The following is a 20,099-nucleotide window of genomic DNA, read 5'->3' as shown; positions in this document are numbered from 1 at the left end:
GTTGTGACGCCCCAAATTTTTTTTTTATCACAAGTAATGTTATACCAACTCATTAAAATTTCCAATCATAAAATATTGCATGTGTCACACAATACTAAATAAAAGTAGAGAATTTAAATAAACAATTTATTTAAACCATGGTATGAAATAACAACTTAGATACAAGAATTAAACCATAAATACACACATGCACAAATTTCTGATTTACAAAATTAGACTAGCATAATATTAAAGTGGTCATTTTATCCTGTCCAGAAAAATTTCCAGAGTATATATCTTGCAAATAAAATTATAAATACATTACTTATACAACTCTAAAATTCATATCAATCTGCAGGATACTCAATAAACATGTTATGATTATTTTTCAGAAATATTTTTCCAAAAATAACTTATAAATAATTCTAAACAAATTCCAAGAGTGTTTATGACACAGATTTGTCACATTTCCTTATTTTAATTCCATGCTTAAATTTATAGATCAAACCCATAATCTAAGAATTTATTTTGAAACTAGACTTCTCAAATTTCATCTTCTAGTTAGAAATTACCAGATTTGGCTTAGTATAGAATTTTAAATAAATTTTCAAATACATGGTAAAATCTGTCTCACAGTTTTAGATTCAGTTAGAAATTTGTATAAATTCGTAGGAAGCTCGAAAATTGTTTCCAAAACTTTCTGGATAAACTAGACATCATTATCAACAACTTTGTAGAAGAAATCATCTCGAAATTCTGAGTATAAAATTGTCTAAAAATTCGGGTAACATGCTGGCAGATTCAAGACAGATTATTCTCGACACAGTTTCAGATTTAGTAAAAAACAATTTGTATAAATTCGTAGAAAGCTCAAAAATTGTTTCCAAAAATTTCTGGACAAACTAGACATCATTATCAACAACTTTGTAGAAGAAATCATCTCGAAATTTTGAGTATAAAATTATCTAAAAATTCGGGTAAACATGCGGGCAGATTCAAAACAATTTATTCTCAACACAGTTTCAGATTTAGTTAAAAATTTGTATAAATTCGTAGAAAGCTCAGAAATTATTTCCAAAAATTTCTGGACAAACTAGACATCATTATCAACAACTTTGTAGAAGAAATCATCTCGAAATTTTGAGTATAAAATTATCTAAAAATTCGGGTAAACATGCGGGCAGATTCAAAACAATTTAGACAATGTATCATATGTATACAATCTGAAAATTTCAATTATATAAAAAAAATGAGAAGGTTGAGAGGGTTTTCTTACCTATTAGCCTTCAAGATCTTCCTTTCTTTAATTTTTTTTTTTTTTTTTGCTTCCCATGAAATTCCTTCTAGCAAAAAAAAATTGAATAGGCTTCAATACTCTCTTATTTTTCACTCCCTCTCTCTCATTCTCGGCTCTCTCTCTCTCTCTCTCTCTCTCTCCCTCTAGGACTCTCACAGCACATACCCACCAATTCCTCACCCAAACACCTTTAACTCCTTAGTTATACACACACACATGCACTTCTCTTGTTGACACATTGCACACATGCACCTTGGTCAAGCTTCCAGCACATCACTTACACATGCACACACAAACAGATTTCTTAGTACACACACTTGGGTTTCTCAGCACACCCTCACTTCATATACACCCATAAATTTATTATTATTTTTTATTTATTTAGTTATTTATTTATTTATTTATTTTTCCTTCCATAGTTTAATTTATGATTAAGATTGATTTAATTAAATAATACATATTCTTAATAAGTCTTGATTGACACAAAATTAGTTAATTATATCTAATCTCAAATCCCACCTAATTTAATTAGTCTAATTGACTTCCAATAGAGCCTGATTAAATATGTATATATATATATATATTTTTTTTTTGGGTTTTAGTATATAAAATATTAGGTTTCAGTGTAATTTGAATAAAAATATCATAAGGTTCATAAATTTATATTGAGTGATAATATAAAGTCAAAAAAACATTTTATTTTATTTTATTTTAAATAAATGTTCAGTATAAAAATATACAGACTATTAAATTCAAAATATTGTGACTAATTATTTAAGAAAATTAAAAATATATATTATTATTATTATTATATAAAAATATGGGGTTTTACAAAAATTCTGGTTTTATCCAGAATTTTATAACCATTTCCAACAACTCTTACCTTGTTCCTCTTTTTCCACTTCTTTCTCTTCCGCTTCTCTATCTAACCAATCACAACATTGATTTCAAATCTGGTCTAGTTCAAAACGGTTGTGTCGCAATAGTAGTTCTCATATGGATGATCAACACGATGGCTATGGACTCGGATCTCAAGAACAAGGTCAAGTCCGATCTGGAATTGTTCCTCAAGTTGAAGCAATACATATGACGCCTCTATTCTTTATGTTGATGATTTTATGAGGGATTTTTGACAGTGGTGGTAAGTTTGAGTCAGATTCCAGTGGCCTGTGATAAAGAGAGATAGATAGAGGTTTCAAGAGAGAGAGAGAGAGAATTGGGTTTTGAACAAATAGAAAAAGATTTTGACAGATAGGACGTCTCTCTATATATATCTGTGTATATATAAGAATTTGAATAGATAAAATAAAAAATTGAACTGATTTGAAAAACAAACTTGGTGGATTTCAACATATAGGAAAAAATAGGCTTGGTGAATTTCAAATTTGAACAAATAGGTTTAAAAAATTGAACAAATAAAAAAAAGATTTGAACAAATATTTTAAATAAAAATTTTATCAGATAGGTTGTAATATACTTTTGACCAACAAATGTTCTTTTGACCGAGAAATATCCTTATGTCCCCAATACAACCACCCTTGTCCTTTATGACTTACTAGCCTATCACCCGTGCTATGCACGGGATAATTATAGATATTTATATTTGCTTTAGATTTTTTTAAATATATAAATTATGTTTTTTAAGATTTTGTATAAAAATAATTTAACAATCTTATCATTAACTATAGTATATGGGAGAAGTTGAAAAGGATACTGCAATAACTATACACGGATTGTATCTATAATTATTTGTATGAGAGGATTTTAAATACTGATCAGAGAATTTTGACCAAATCAATAAATGCAAGCATGTGGAAAGACTTGTGGATTGAAAAAAAATTTAATAAATGATGATCAGGGAATTTTGACCAAATTAATAAATGCTGAGATTTTTTTTAAATAAAAAATTTTAAAAATTTAGATTGAGATATTGAAGCTCTCACATGTCTTGGGGGTTAAAAACTCCCTTTTGCTTAATATATAGTATAGATAGGGGTGAGAATATGAATTTATCACCAATTTTCTCTATTTTTAATGGAGTTTTTTTTTTTTTTTTTTTTTAAAGCTCCTTAGATAACATTTTGTCGCAGGTAAGGACAAATAATTTTATAGTATTAGTGCAGGTCCTCTAACAAAACACGGAAGCAATTTTGGATCAAAATGCCCTCACAATTATATTAATAATTTACTAGGTTTGTTGTTACATCATAGTGAAATTTTGATGAGAGAAATTTCATGTTTTCACACTAAAATTGTAAATTTAAGAACCAATTAAAAAAATTAGGTTTCTAATTCTAAATTTAGGACTAATAAATTCAAATTGGGGACTTTAAAATGACTAATTTTATATTTCTTTATTATTATTTTTTTTTAAAATAAAACACATTGAAATTTTACTTTCCAACATTTATGAAAATTCTATTTAAGAGCAAATACAAAATCAGGTCCTTGATTCCAAATTTAAGACTAAAAAGTTTAAATTTATAGCTCCAAAATAAAATCGTTAGTGAAATTTTACAAGACTTTGGTCAAAGAAATTTCATCGACTTTTAGTTTAAGTCAGAAAAATCTTACTAACTATAACAGTTTCATTAATTTTACTCAGATAAATTTCATTGAGTACAACAAACGGTAAAAAGAGAGTAGACTAAAAAAAGTACCAAACAAATAGCAACAATCAATTTCTGACAACTAATAACATTCAAATGAACAAATAGATAAATAAAATAAAATAGAGAATAAGAAATTTCATTGAAGGTGAGCAACGTCTAGATCTGAACTAGTGAGATGCATCAAACGGAGAGATAGAATGGTGCTTGACAAATCAGTGATTATAATGATTGTTTCAAGTAAATAAAGCACATCCAACGCTAAACGTTAGAGGATACTGAAAGGTCGGTAGAGCAACAACAATTTTGAGTGTAAATAATAGAAGCACTGACGGCAAATGCAATTGAGGTGGTGGTAGATGTCATTGAGGCTGCACTAGTAAACATAGTAGAGACAACACTAGAGAGAGAGAGAGAGAGAGAGAGAGAGAAACGATAAAGTGATGGAGAGTTCTAGGGTTTTAGGGCTATAAGATTAGTTTTGGCTATTTATGTTAAATTTTGTCTTTATCTTCCTAGGATTTGAAATCCTAAGAACTTTAACTAGCAAGTAAATTATGTTAGCATTTGTGCCCTCGAAAAAACAATTTGTTTACTTTATTAACGAATTGAATAATTGCTTGGCATTTTATTTTGCACTTTGTATATTATTATTCTGGATAATGTTATATTTAATGTTACATATGATGTGAACATAAGGTCCCTTGGATAACATTGTAGAAAAACACGCTAATGGTTAATGAACCAAAAGTTGGTAGTTAAGATTTTTCGATGCCTTATAGACCCAATTAATGTTCTAGGCTATGGGTGTTGATTAGGCATTGCACTACTATGGCTTACACCTGTTTTGCTGCTATATGATAGAATGATTAACTCCATCATTAAGGTAATGACCTTAGGCAAATATGTGGGTGTTATGCAATAAGTACTGAAAAATCTAAAAATCCCCCTAGATATTGATTTGTGATTATATATCAATTTTAAGTAGTAAATAACAATCCCAATCAAACAGTCAAGACAAATAGACACAACGATTTTACGTGGAAAAACCACAATTGAAGCGCCTCCAATTGTGATAAAAAAAGCCACGGAAAAAAGTCACAAAACAATCCACTAAAAAGACATAAATGAATTACACAAGCGTACTCTCAATTACCTAGCGAATCCACGCCCGAATCGAACCGACTCCTATGTACCTCTTCTAGCCCCCGTCTTCACCTCAGAATTGTCTTGTATAACGTTGAATCCACAACGCCAATGTTCAATCCAAGACGATAAGCCACTCCAGAATCCACCAAAGCTTCTGGGCCAAATTCTCCAGAATCCACCGAAGAACAACTCTCTCTTTTGTATTGAATAAATAAAACAAACAAACCCCTTGATATAATCCACTCAATTTATGATTAACCTCTCACAGATATCAAAAGAAAAAAGCAAAAAAGCTCCAGATGAAAATCCTAATACCCAAGAAGAAGATCAGGAAGTCGTCCCCTAAAATCTAACTAAACCGCACCTTTTATAGCAAACTGTTCCGCGAACTCTGCTCGAGCGAACTAACGCACGAGCGCAGGAAATTTCGCTCGAGCGCAAAAACACAACTTCTAGTACTTTTGCAGACAATTTAAACTTCTAAAACCAAAGATTCTCCGCTCGAGCGCACATATGGCCACTCAAGCGGACAAGCAACTTCGATTGCAATTTTGCTTCTGGCTTCAGGGGGTGCTGCCCCTTGACCCCGCCTGGGCGCTGCGCCGGGCCCGCCAAGAGGCAGCTCAATCCCCGATATAGTCAACGAAGTGACAAATATGAAAGAATTATCTTCTGAAACATCTCTGCAAGGCACAATTCAAGTTGGATTCACATCTAAAAACTCATAGTCTCACTTAAATAAAAGATCGAATAAAATTATAACTGAAAGGAGTTTTGTCAAACAGGATTGCCAAGAATAAAAACCTAACAAATTACATGCACTGAACATGATCGATTTTGAGAACATCTATGAAATGATCACTGCTAGTTTAAAAGGTAGTTCTATTACAATGCACTTATTTTCCTTTGACCTAAGAGACTTGTATAAATTAGTTAACTATTCATTTAACTTTGATATTGTCAATCGATGACGTTGAACCAAAGGCTATATACGGACATGTTGGGCTATGTGAGTAGTAATTGATTTATATAGGTGCTTAACATGGAATCTACCATTCTCAAAGTGAGAAAGTATATTCAAGCAATTTTTCCTATTAACGTTGGACCAACAAAAAATCGGCCGGTAACTTTTTCATAAAAAAAATATTTTTATACATGTATAATTACAAAAGTACTATTTTTGAAAAATGCTTTTAGGGTCTAATTAGAAGAAGGAAAAATTTAGAATTCGGTTACATGAGTTAAGGTTTTGGTAGTGATAAATTTGTCCATACCTAGTAGCTCATGTGGAATATAGTTTGGTGGAAGGAAGTTTGTGACTAATTGTAAGAAAGAGCCTCACTTGTAATTCTCTACTTTTAGGAGTTTAATTGTAATGTGTTGATGGACATTATTGCAATTAGTGGAAGTTCTATATTATCTATTTAAAAGATAATTAATGAAAAATTGGATAAGTTGTATCCTGCATATTTAAGATAAAAAATACCTCTTTTATTTTATCCCCACAACTAAAAGATAGAGATCCCTAAGGATCCCACCTACATGCAAATTCTATCATGTGATGTGTATATATATCAGATGTATTTGATATGAAAATTGGCCATCAGAATTTTTAAGGTCTGTAGAAAAAATATACACAAAAAATAAATTAAAGAGAGTGCAAGGTGAATCACTTTGTGTAGCGATCCCGGTTTCGACCCTTCTTTCATGTTTTGCCACTTCGACTGGGCAGGTCGATGATCGAGCTGCCCGGTTAGCTCATGGGGGTCCAGGAGGCAGCGTCCCTTGGCGGGTCCGAGGGCAACGCCCTGGCAAGGTCAAGGGGCAGCACCCCTGAAGTGGTAGGTGAGTCCGAAATTTTAGTCTTTTTTTCTCTTTAGGCTGAGTGTATCTCACTCTTGTTAGGTCTCTCTCTCTCTCTCTCTCTCTCTCTAAAAACCCTTTCTTCTCTCTTCTCTCTACATTTCCTTACGCTAAATTGGATCAAAACCTTGATTTCTCAAGATCCATTAGAGTTCTACCATAGTTTTCTTCATGAAAGTTGGTTAACTTCTCGAGGGCTTCGCTGTGTGCGGTAAAGATCGAGTTTCAACACCGTTGATTTTAGGGGTTTCATCTCATTTCTTCGTCAAAACTTGAGATAGGGATTTCTTAGAGTTATATATATGTTTTTGCAAGATGTATATGATTTTCGAAATCATCTTTCAATAACTTTGAAAATTGATTGTTGATTCAAGAAGTTGAGCGATTTTGAAAGTGAGTTTGTCACTTATTCTTTTAAAATGATCTCATGGGTTTGAATTTTCGTTGATTGAAGAAAAAATGATTTTGGAAAGTTTTTTTTCAAAAGATTTGAGTTGTATAGTTTTGGTGAGAAAACTTAGAATTTGGAGATTTTTTTTAAGAGACTGAAAATCCATAAATGATGTTGTTATATTTATTTTGTATGTCAAAATAAATGGATGTTTGGAAATTTCATATTTATATTTATATAAATGATGAATTTTAGGGAATATGATAATTATTGTTCATTTTGGAAATTATTGTTCAAAACGTTGAAATAGTCTTAAAATGACTAATTGTTGAGGATACTTGAGAAGAGGGAATTGTGTTATTCCTTGGATGATGAATTGAAATAAAAATATTTATATTCATCTTGTATTATTGGCATATCAATTCATTTGATTACATTAAACTTTGAAAGTTGATTTGAAAACTTGCATTGAGAAAAGAATGTTGAGAAACAAGTTTTCATGGAATAGTTTTGGGGTAAATACGTTGGTAAGTCTTGATAGATGGTGTAGATGATATTGAATAAGTTGGCCTGAGAGTCCGGGGTGAAAAACCGAAAACCTGTGCGGATAGGTGTCGAGCCTTCCGGTTAATATCGGTAAAAATGACAAATTGATAGTACTTGTCTAGCCTACTTGCAGACACCGACTTAGGGATTACCAGAGTCGTATTTGTTGCTCTTGAAATGAATTGTTAAGTTTTGAAGAATTGAAATTGCATGACATCATTGAGCATGAGAGTTTTCAAAGATGGAGATGTGATTTTCTTTCAAAAGAGCATAGCATGGCATATGCATTTCATCTCTTGAGACTTGTATAAAATGTATATACTTTGTTAAGGAGTTTTTACTGGGTTTTATGCTCACCCTGCGGGATTTTTGTGCAGGAAAAGATGTGGTGATGCCACCTAACTAAAGGCGGGGAAATGTGTGTTGAGAGTACGAGACTCTCATTTTGCTGTGACTCTGTGTGTAAGCCAAGGGCTGTATGTGTGTGGGTTTGAATAACCGTTTCGTGTAACTAGGCTCAAGCCTTGGAAACTTGTAAACCCTTGAGGGTATTTATTTATTTATTTACTTGTTGTTGGATTAATGTATTGTTACATGAAGAACAATCATATCATGTAATGTAAGTTTGGAGATTTATATTCGATTTTCCTTAAAAGAGCCATGATTGTTGTCTTATCATTTGGGTTGAAATTTGGGGCATTACATCGACGGTGATGGCGGTGATGGCAGTGATCGCCGGTGGGTATCGCCGATCGCCACTCTACTTTTTTTTTTCCTAGTGGATTTGGATCTGAAAATGAAGGGAAAAAAAAAAATTGTTGGCTGATGATGATCATGTTGATTTTTTTTTTTTTCTAGTGGATCTAGATCTGAAGATGAAGGGGGCAAAAAAAAAATTTGTTGGCTGTTGATAATGTATTGATGATGATGACGATGATGATGTTGATGAAGATATTGTTGTTGTTGATGATGATGTGTTCAGCTGCTCCCTCTTCTCTTTTCTTCTTCTTCTTCTTATTCTTCATCATCTTTATCTTCAAAACAATGAGAAAGAAAGAAAAAAAAAAACAAAACGACGTCGTTTTGGATTCGAGCCAATTTCGAGCTACGTAGCGGAACTGAATATAATTTAGCCTCTCCAAATCTAAATGTATTGTTAAAAACATAATTCCTTGTAGCTCGAAAGTTGAAGCCACAATTTGGCTCAAAACCCACCTAGACAAACACTTCGCCAAACTAAAGCCACCTTACCAATCCCTATCACCAATAATTTCCATTAAATTATAAATTGACCTTGAAAAACTTGAAAATTACAAAAAAACATAAATAGTTAATAAAAAAAATTGTAAAAATTATATTTTCATATAAACTTAGAATTAGTAATTATATGCGTTTAATTACAACACTTAGAGCTGAAATAAAAGATAGTTTAGATTATATTTCTGAATTAGAAAGTGAGTTAAATATATTAAATTCTCTTTTAGCTATTGCCTCAGAATGATCTATAATAAATTATAGCTCAAAAATTGCCAGTATTAAAAATAAAATATCCTTAGAAAAAACCAATGTAAAATATTAACGAAAGATCTTACAAGTGTTAATATTAAATTAGATCCACAAATCTGCAATAGAAATTGGTATCAGAGCCCGGTTTCTCAGCCTTGCCAATAACTCTTGTATGAGTATTAAATATAGTGAAGAAGTAGAATATGATAACTTAAATAGTAATACTTTTTTACAAATAATAATAGAACAAAATTATACCTTAATTAGGCTATTAAAAGAAATTAACGAAAAACTTAGAACTAATTAATTAGAAATAATAAACGAAATTAGACTTTTTGTACAAGATTCAGAAAAAACAAGTAGCCATTTTTGAAGAAAACCAACAAGAATTAGATCTATATCCATATCCATATAAAGGAAATAATCTGGAGGAACTCTTTGAATTAATTTCACCTGCAAAACAAAAAGATAATGGAGTTAAGTAACTATAGCTTAAAATAGTTAGAAGAAATGATTGAAAAAGAAAATGATAATGAAGTAGAATAAAACACAAAATAATATTATAAATAACTGAACAATTAGATATGGTAGATGAACAAAATAAATAATGAGAGAATAGAATCAAAAGAAGATATCTATAAACAATTAGGATTAATCAGCTTAGGAGAAATGGAACACATTCCCCTTGAAGACTGAAAAATCTAGAAATCCCCTAGATATTGATTTGTGATTATGTATCAATTTTAAGCAGTGAACAGCAATCCCAATCAAACAATCAAGACAAATCGACGCAATGATTTTATGTGGAAAAACCACAACTAAAGCACCTCCAATTGTGATAAAAAAAATCACAGGCCAAAGCCACAAAACAATCCACTAAGAAGACATAAAGGAATTACACAACTGTACTCTTAATTACCTAGCGAATCCACGCCAGAATCGAACCGACCCCTATGTGTTTCTTCCAACCTCGTCTACACCTTGAAATTGCCTTGCCCAACGTTGAATCCGCAACGTCGATGTCGAATCCCCGATGATAAGCCACTCCGGATTCTACCAAAGCTTCAGGCCTAAATTCCACGGAATCCACTGAAGAACAACGCTCTCTTTTCTATTGAACAAAACAAACAATCCTTTGATGTATACTTTTCAAACCAGATTTAAACTCAAACAAACATCAAAGAAACTAGAAAAGAAGCTCCAAATATAAACCCTAATATCCAAGAAGAAGATCTAGAATCCGTAACCCTAAAAACGGATGAAACCACATATTTATAGAAAACTGATCTGCGATCTTCGCTCGAGCGCAAAATGGCCTCTCGAGCGGACTGACGCTCGAGCGCAGGAAGTTCCACTCGAGTGCAAAACCACAACTTCCACTACTTTTACAGACAGTTTAAACTTCTGGAACCAAAGATTCTCCGCTCGAGCACACAAATGGCCGCTCGAGTGAACAAACAACTTTGATTATATTTTTGCTTTTTGCTTCTGTTGGCTGCATATTTTGTACAAGCCAGTTACAATTCGACGCGTGGCAAAGTAAGGGTAATATGGGGAGAGCATTCAAGTCTTCGATCCTGATCGTACACGTGGCAGTTGATATTGGTTGTTATGAGATCTGAGTAGCAGTGGATCAACAAAGAGATGTAAGGTGATGTGGCATCAGCGGTTACTCTTATTTAAATTCAAATTTAGGAAGGAAGCTTAACTGCAAATGATGGCATAGTGGAGCTAATCTTGAGGCTACATAATTAGCGATCATGGGGGAGCAGTTCGACAATTGAAAATACAGTTCGACTGTCATCTTTGAGCAGTGTAAATAGCAGAGAAGGCCCTGGAAAAAGCCCCGGACTCAGATCTAAAAAACCAGTCTTATTCTACTTTACTTTTACATACCCTGTTCTTTACATTCTAGTACTTCAAATTCTGCACTGCATTTTCATTCATAGGAGTAGTTTCAAATAGGTCGTCGCTTCGAATTATTGTAAGTTTTTCATTCTAGTGAAATGCTTCAGATTTTCTTTATTTGATTGGTATTCTGTTTAAATTCTCCTAGATCAAGCCACCAGTAAAAGTCCTCTTCATTGAGGCTAAGAGAACTAAAACACAGTCGTCTGATAATTGGTTGGCAATTAAATTTCTGTAAGGACTAAATTGATCCTTGCTGGCACGCTCGTAATCACAATAATAACCTTCGAAAGCCAAAAAGCCAACATATATTTTTGGCACGCCCGGTGGGACTACATTTAAAATGGCTAGACGTAGGAGACAAGGAGAAAATGAACGCTTGGAAGAAGGCGTGGAAGGAGGGGTAGAGATACCTAATCCAGAGGATGATGTGATAACACATCCTGTGGAAACTCCTATTTTATCGGAACCTATGGTCGAACAGACCAGTACTTCAGAACAAATACCATTTGTTCGTAATATTGGACGAGACCAAGGAATTGGACCATCCACTGTCCCATCTACTCAGCCAGTGAATCCATAGGGTGGCTTAATAGATGCAATGGGACAACAATTAATGAACACAATGGAAAGGTGGGCAACATCCTTTTTGGATCGAATGAATAACCACCAACTAACAAACGCAAGACACATGGAGGAAATTTCGAATGTCCCTCAGCAAGGATTGGCTAGAGATAAACAGCCTATGCAAGTTCATGGATATTCTAATGGACAAACTAGTAATCAGAACCATGAAAGACCATCACCTTAGTGTTGGTACGAACCTGTTCCAAGGCCCGTTGTAGGTCAAAATGTCTCAGTACTTAACAGTGAAGCCATGCAATTTGGTGGAACTGGCCCAGTACAAGGAAATGGCATAAGAATGGTTCTGAATCCCATGTTTGAAGCCATACCTGGCACAAGGGGGTTCACTAATCCCTTATTCGAATTTATACCCGGGGGTTTAGAAAGTGTTCCTACAAATGGAAGAGACACAACACCAGTTCCAGCACCTTTCACAGGTCCTTTCGTAGGACAAATTCAAAGGGATTACCCACACCCCCAACAGCAACCTGCACCACAGGAACAACCAGTCCTAAATATACCACCTTATGGACCAAGAGGACCACAAGTACAAGTTTGTCCACCAAATCCTGTGTTTGTTCCTCCGGCGGTGATTCAGCAGGCACAAAATATGGTCCCTAGGGACCAAATTGCTAACATCGTTAGGGAGATGTGTAGACCAATGGCTTGGGGGGTCTAGACTCCTGTATACAGAAAACCCTACCCAGAATGGATAGATAGGGTACATGAATACCCAAGAGGTTTCAGGATACCAGATTTCGCCCTTTTTTATGTGAATGGAAACCAGTCCACAGTAGAGCATATCGCTAGGTTCACTGCTCAATGCGGTGAATTCACTAATAATGATTTTATGAAGCTGAGGCTGTTCCCAAATTCTCTAACTGGGGGAGCATTTGTATGGTACATTAACCTTACACTTGGCTCAATCCAAACTTGGCAACAAATGGAAGAGGCATTTCATGCCCAATTTTTCCAATCGGAGCCAGAAGTTTCCATGGCAGACTTGGCAAGGTTGAGTCAAAGACCTGAAGAAAAGGCTACTCAGTTTATTGCTAGATTTAAAAGGACTTGAAATAAATATAGAGTCATTTTGCTAGAGCCAGAATTCATAAGATTGGCTCAAAATGGCTTAGAATTTAGGCTTCAAAAGAAGTTTGACTCAACAGAGTTCAGGGACTTAGTAGAACTGACTTACAGAGTATCTAGATATGAAGCATTACTAGAAGATGAGCAAGATCGAAATAATGCATCATATAAGACATACTACAAAGATCCTAACTATGAGATTGATGCAGCAGAGATTGTGGGGAAAGAGCCTATGATCTGTGAAGCATTAATTCATAAGGATACAACAATTGACCAGCAATTTAAAAAGAAAGATCTCCACAGGAAATATTCTTTCGATTTAACTAAGGCAGATGACATTTTTGATCATTTGCTTGCGGCCAACTTCCTTAAGTTACTAAAAGGGGTTAAAATTCCATCTCTTAATGAACTTAAAGGAAAAGTATATTGTAAATGGCATAATTCTTGGTCTCACTCAACTAAAAACTGTGTTGTTTTTCGAGGCAGGATCCAAGAACAAATTCGGAAAGAGAGTTTGAAATTCCCAGCCAAAGCTGAAAAGGCCATGGGGATCAACAGTAATCCATTTCCAGAAATTGGAGAGGTGGCAACCAATGTCATTATGCCAGATTTTCAGAACCTGTCTTTGAAAGAATTGGAAGAAGTCAATGCACAGATGCATGTGGCCAACCAGACAGCAATCAAGAAAGACACTAGAGATCTACCAGCTATTGGACAAGGTTTCTCACACCAGAGGGAAGACTCTGAGGAAGAAGCATTGGATGACGATTCCTTAGAAGCAGCTGTAATGCAGAGGATGTGTCCTAGGTGCAGACTAAGCTACAAATGGTTGAAAGGACTCCCGACTGATGGGAAGCAGTACTACAAGGATGTGCAGAGACGTCCTAAACCAACCAATGCTTACAATAAAAGGCCATATCCATCTAGCGTCAGGCAACAGCCCTTGAGGGTTGAACCAACAGTTAATAGGATGCATTTCAAAGGCAAGAAGCCCTTACATGAATCCAGGCCAGCTAATTATTACAAAACGGAGAGCAACCATTCTGGGACGAGATTGGAGAAAAGTCCAGTTTATGGGATTAAAACCAGAGATTGGTCCCCTAAACTAGCCTCACGCAAGACAGAAAGTAGACACCTTCATCGAAGGCCGGAGTTAGGCCCAAAGCATGAAGTCAGGACCAAGCAGTGGCCTTCGCGGCTAGCTTCGAGGAAAGCTTCGAAGGAAGAAGGAAGTAGTTCCACGGCAGGGTCAGTAAGTTCGTGGGTACCTGGGGTCCCAGACTGGTTTGTAATGCAGAACAAACCTAGGGAAGTGTCTACCCAGAGAAAGGTTGCTGGAATCCAAGGTAGGATGGTCAGACCTCCTTTGGTGGCTCCGAACAATTGGGTCTTGCTTAAGCACCCAAAAACAAAGGAACCAGATATGGTCCCCGTGATTTCTAGATCATAAATGAGAAAAATTCAGCGCAGATACACTCAGTACCAACGAGACCTGAAAGAAAATGGAGAGAATTCTTTATTGGCACAAATAGAAGGAAAGAAGAATCCAAAGTCAGACCCTACTCCAAAACCAACTCTACAAGGAAAAATGGGTTGCAACAGAAAATAGTTGGCCAAAGTTCATTTTGAACTAAGAGCCAGGAAGAAGTCCAATTTAGCAGGATTAGAGAAGGCACTAATGGAAAGTGACAGCGAACCAGAAACGGAAGTTGGTGTAAGCCAAAAGAAAGAAATGGTTGAGGAAGAAATGTTCTAAGCCTTCATGGCTGAACAAACGTTCCTGGTTGAAAAACCAGTCGTGACAGACCATTCAAAGGATAAAGTACTAGAAAGCAGCATGGAGGATGCTTCTGGAGTGACTGAACAAGGTGACCAAAAGGAGAAGCAGACACAGCCGGCCATCCAATTTGGCTCGGTGTCAGTAAACATGGTACACATACTACCGCATGAATTCCAAGCTGGAGATGAGAATCAAGAGGGGCAAGAAATTGACCCAATTCCAATCTCTAGTGAAGACTCACAAGAGAGTATGGTACAAGATAATTCCGGAATGATTACCCCAATGGAAACTGAGTATGAGAGTGAAGAAGTGGTAAGTATTAACCTCTCGTATCCTTTTGAATATCCCTTGAATTCTATGACACAACATGTTAAGCCTTTGTATATTAAGGCCTTCTTCGATGGGATACAGTTGAACCGAGTCTTAGTGGATAATGGGGCAGCGATGAACTTACTACCGAAATCTTCCTTGAAGAAATTAGGGAAAAAGAATCCCAGGTTAATCCCAACCAGTACAACCATTGCTGGTTTTGCTAGGGACAAACAGATGGCCCAGGGAATTCTACCCATCAACTTGAGTGTGGGAACCAAGGACTGCATGACGGCGTTTTTCGTCATCGACAGCAATGCGAAGTACAATGCTTTACTTGGTAGAGATTGGATCCACACTAACAAATGTGTGCCTTCCTATTTGCATCAAAAAATGATAATTGCTTTAAGCAATGGGGAGATGGAGGAAATTGATGCAGATCCTCAACCTTTCGTAGCCTGCGCAGACTTCGTAGAAGCCAAGTTGTATATTGAGGGAGTGACACCGCTCAGTATACTGATAAAATCTGATGGCTCAGCCGAAGTAACGGCTGATGAGGAAGTGACACACCTGAAGCACTTAGTCCAGGAGAGTGCTGATGAAGAGGTGGTCGTTAAAGATGACAATGATGCCTGGTTATAGGTAGCAAGATGAAGCACCAGAAGCCAAGTCTTTGGCTTTAATTAAGTTTTCAATATTGGATGTAAAGTCAATAGTCCAGAAAGTGCGGGAGCAAGAGAAAGAAGTCATGATAATTGGCTACAAGCAGGAGCAGTAACAAGCCAGAGTTTTGACCCTTGATAAATACTGTGCATTGGACATAGAGACAAAAGTCCAAGAAATACAAGAAGAAGAAGCCTTGTGGACAGACTTCGTCTATGAGGAGGAGGGTAAAGAGGTTGAATCAAAGAACCTGGGAACAGAACGCAGCAAGGAGATTGCTTCAAAGTTAGAAGGAATCAAAGAAGGAGTTTCAGTAAGTATTCAGATACAAGACCCCTTAGAAAAAATAAATTTAGGGGAAGGTTCTGTACAACAACCCATTTATATAAGTGCTCGGTTGAATACTCTTGACAGGAACCAGTTGTTGGTTATACTGAGGAGATATAAAGATTGTTTCGCATGGTCTTATAATGAACTACCAAGATTGGATAGGTCATTAGTGGAATATAGGCTTCCTATGAAGCCTAACTTCAAGCCATACAAACAAAAACCAAGAAGAATGGGTCCAGAAGTGATCCAGAAAGTTAAGGAAGAAATTCTTAGACTACTCAAGGCAGGCTTTATCAGGACAGCCAGGTATGTTGAATGGCTATCTAATATTGTGCCTGTAGTTAAGAAGAATGGCAAAATGAGGGTATGCATCGATTTTAGAAACCTAAATCTAGCAACTCCAAAAGATGAATATCCAATGCCTATAGTAGATTTGCTGGTGGACAGTTCAGCAGGGCATCAAATTTTATCAATGATGGATGGGCACTCTGGTTACAACCAAATCTGCATTGCAGAGGAGGATGTTCACAAGACAGCATTCAGATGTTCTAGGAATATTGGGACCTTCGAATGGGTTAAAATGCCATTTGGCCTAAAAAATGATGGGGCCACATATCAGAGGGCTATGAACACTATATTTCATGACCTTATTGGAGGGTATTTAGAGTGTTATATTGATGACATTGTAGTTAAATCCCAATCTATGGAGGAACATCTGTTTCACCTAGAAGCAGCCTTTGAAAGAATAAGAAAGTTCAAATTGAAGCTTAATCCTCTTAAGTGTGCTTTTGGCGTATCATCTGGAAACTTCTTGGGCTATGTAGTACACAAGAAAGGAATACAGATTGACTAGAATAAAGCCAAAGCCATCATTGAAGCCAGACCTCCATCAAGTAAGAAAGAATTACAAAAGTTCCTTAGACAGGTTAATTTTCTTCGAAGATTCATTTCTAACACTGCAGGGAAAACTAAAGTATTTTCTTCCTTATTAAGGCTGAAAGATGAAGAGGAATTTGTGTGGACAGCGGAGCATCAAATTGCTTTCGAAGGAATCAAAGCCTACTTGGCCAACCCTCCAGTGCTGATGCCACCAAATAGCGTTAAGCCTTTGAAGTTGTATATAGCTACAGCAGAAGATTCATTGGGAGCTTTCTTAGCCCAAGACAATGAAGAAGGCAAGGAGCAAGCTGTTTATTACCTTAGTAGGTTTTTAAATTCCTGTGAATGTAAATATTCAGCTGTAGAAAAGCTTTGCCTTGCACTGTATTTTGCTGCAATGAAATTAAGATATTACCTTTTGCCTACAAATGTCTTGGTAATTGCAACCACAGATTTGGTTAAATATGTTATCTAGACCTATGTTGAGGGGAAGAATTGGCAAATGGGTATTAGCCTTGTCAGAATTTCACTTAGAATATGTGCCTCAAAAGGCAGTGAAAGGACAGGTTTTAGCCAATTTTTTGGCAGACCATACATCTCAAATAGAGAGTTAAGAGATAATGGAACTTGGTATGGCTAGTGTCGAGCCATGACAAATGTGGTTCGATGGATCGAAAGCCAATGGCCTAACTGGAATTGGTATTGTGATTAAGTCACCACAAGGAATAGAAACCACACACGGTTTCAGAGTGGATGAAACTACTTGTTCTAATAATCAAGCTGAATATGAAGCCTTGATAGTGGGATTGGAAATTCTTATTGGATTACAAGTACATGCAGTTGACATATTTGGAGATTCTCAATTGGTGGTTAACCAAGTGAAAGGGATTTTTAAATGTCAAAGTATAAGCTTGCTGCCGTATTATGTTGTCGCATTACATTTGCTCTCTCAATTTCAAATAGCAAATGTAACTCATGTTCCAAGATTCTTGAATAATAGAGCAAATGATGTGGCTTAGAAAGCCTCGAATTTCAAGAGGAGGGATGGTACCCAACGGGACATAAGCCAAACAATATACCAGAAATCTATACCACCCTTAAATAAAAGGAATGTGGTCCTGGAAGTCAGTCATAATGATTTACAGGAACAAGATTGGAGGCATCCAATAATACGGTACTTGGCTGGCCCATCCTCAAAGGCCAGTAGAAGAATTAAATTGCAATCTATGCAATACATCATATATAACAATGATCTCTACAAAAGGGGGAGAGATGGTCTATTGTTGGAATGTTTAGGACCAAAAGAAGCATTAACAGCTATGGCTGAGGTTCATGAAGGCATCTGTGGTGCACATCAGCCTGGTGTAAAAATGAGATGGATGCTTCAAAGACATTCCTATTATTGGCCAACTATCCTTAAAGACTACATAGAATATGCAAAGGGTTGCCAGGCATGTCAAAAGCATGGCATAATAAGGCATGTGCCCATAACTGACCTGCATGCAGTAGTAAAGCCTTGACCATTCAGAGGATGGGCCATGGATATGATGGGAAAAATACACCCACCCTCTTTGAAGCATCATTGTTTCATTTTGGTGGCTACTGATTATTTCACCAAGTGGGTCGAAGCTAAGCCATACAAGGCTGTAGACCAGACTAAGGTCATTGGGTTCATCAGGGATTTGATCCATAGGTTTGGCATCCCGCAAACCATAACTGTTGATAATGGGACTGTGTTTGATGGAAAAATGGTGAGGTCTTTTGTGGCTGAGTTTGGAATTAGCCTTATTAATTCCACCCCCTATTATGCACAAGCTAACGGCCAGACTGAATTATCCAATAAGTCCTTGAAGAAAGGAATACAAATGGTTATGGAAGACAATCCTAGGGATTGGCATAACTTGTTGTTGGATGTATTGTGGGCTTATAGAACTTCTCCAAGGTCAAGCACATGAGTTACTCCTTATGCCTTGGTGTATGGGCATGATGCTGTATTGCCTGTGGAAATTAATGTTAAGTCTTTAAGGGTAAGATGCCAAGACCAGCTAGATTCTAAGCAATACCATCAGAGTATGTGCTTGGAATTAGAAGAAATAGATGAGGCCAGAATTCTGGCATTAAGTAGCATTCTCTTTCAAAAGAAGAAAGCAACCAAAATTTACAATAAGAAAGTCAAGCACATTGGCTTTGATGAAGGTGATTTGGTGTGGAAAACTATACTCCCAATAGGTATTAAAAGCCATAAGTTTGGTAAATGGTCACCTAACTGGGAAGGACCATATCAAATTCATAGAGTCCTGCCTTTTGGGGCATACCATTTGAGAAATTTGAATGCATACGTACATCCCAAAAAGATCAATGGCAGATATTTGAAGCCTTATTTTCTAACTATCTGGGAAACAAAAGGAGTAGAAGGAATGTCAAGCAAAAGAACACAAGAGTACTCAAATGATAAATCAGAATTTGTTTTTCTTCATAAAGAGTTAAATACATTCTGCCATAAATTGGTCCAAAAATCATTACAATGCCTTAATTGTTCTTTTACAATAGACTTCCTATTCTTAAATGAGGGAGCCAACTGAATGGCCGTGGTCATTTCTTGCTTTCGATCGGCCAATCCTTGGTTGGTGATCTGTAGTTTTGTGTCAGTTCGAATTAAGGCTTGATTCACTATAGACAGCTCATCCTCAAGTTGAGCTTTCTTCTCCAGTAGTTGAGTTCGAAAATGGGAGACAGAGGAATGTTGTTCCTTCAGCACTGAGACTTCAGAATGTACTGCGAAAACAAAGCTCTGATCTCTTGCTAATCTCTCCTCTGCAACCTTGGCAGTATGACAAATGTTGATATAAAAGTCAACAGTAGCTGCTGCCTGAGATAGATGACTTGAGACAGTCATGCTTGATTGCTCAACAGCTTTGCAACACTGCAGGAAGCCATTTCTTATTATAGGACTTTATAAAGCCTCGAAAGGAATCCTTGAAAAAGACATCAGTAATTCTAGACAGTTGTCTAAATCCATCAGAGGTGCAGAAGGCTTCCTACTGGAGGAAGAGGAGCCCTCAAGAATTTCTAACAGGGAGTCAGCTAGTACCAACGGCTCAGCCTTATCATTTGTTATTGGAGAGGTAAAGGCTATGTCGAAGAGACTAGCTAGTCTTGCTTTGAAGACATCTACTTCGT

At 36.0% G+C, this 20,099-nt stretch overlaps 1 pseudogene; it reads right to left on the bottom strand.

Annotated features, from left to right (window-relative positions):
* The window catches only part of LOC114263944 (receptor-like protein kinase FERONIA pseudogene), a 36,837-nt pseudogene extending 17,022 nt beyond the window's left edge, over positions 1-19,815 (bottom strand).
* Positions 19,816-20,099: the final 284 nt, after the last annotated feature.

This window comes from Camellia sinensis, chromosome 11 (assembly GCF_055761805.1).
Source record: "Camellia sinensis isolate YWXY chromosome 11, ASM5576180v1, whole genome shotgun sequence".
Classification (NCBI taxonomy): domain Eukaryota; kingdom Viridiplantae; phylum Streptophyta; class Magnoliopsida; order Ericales; family Theaceae; genus Camellia; species Camellia sinensis.
Note: the sequence above shows the minus strand (reverse complement) of the source record. Positions and strands in the feature narration are given on the sequence as shown.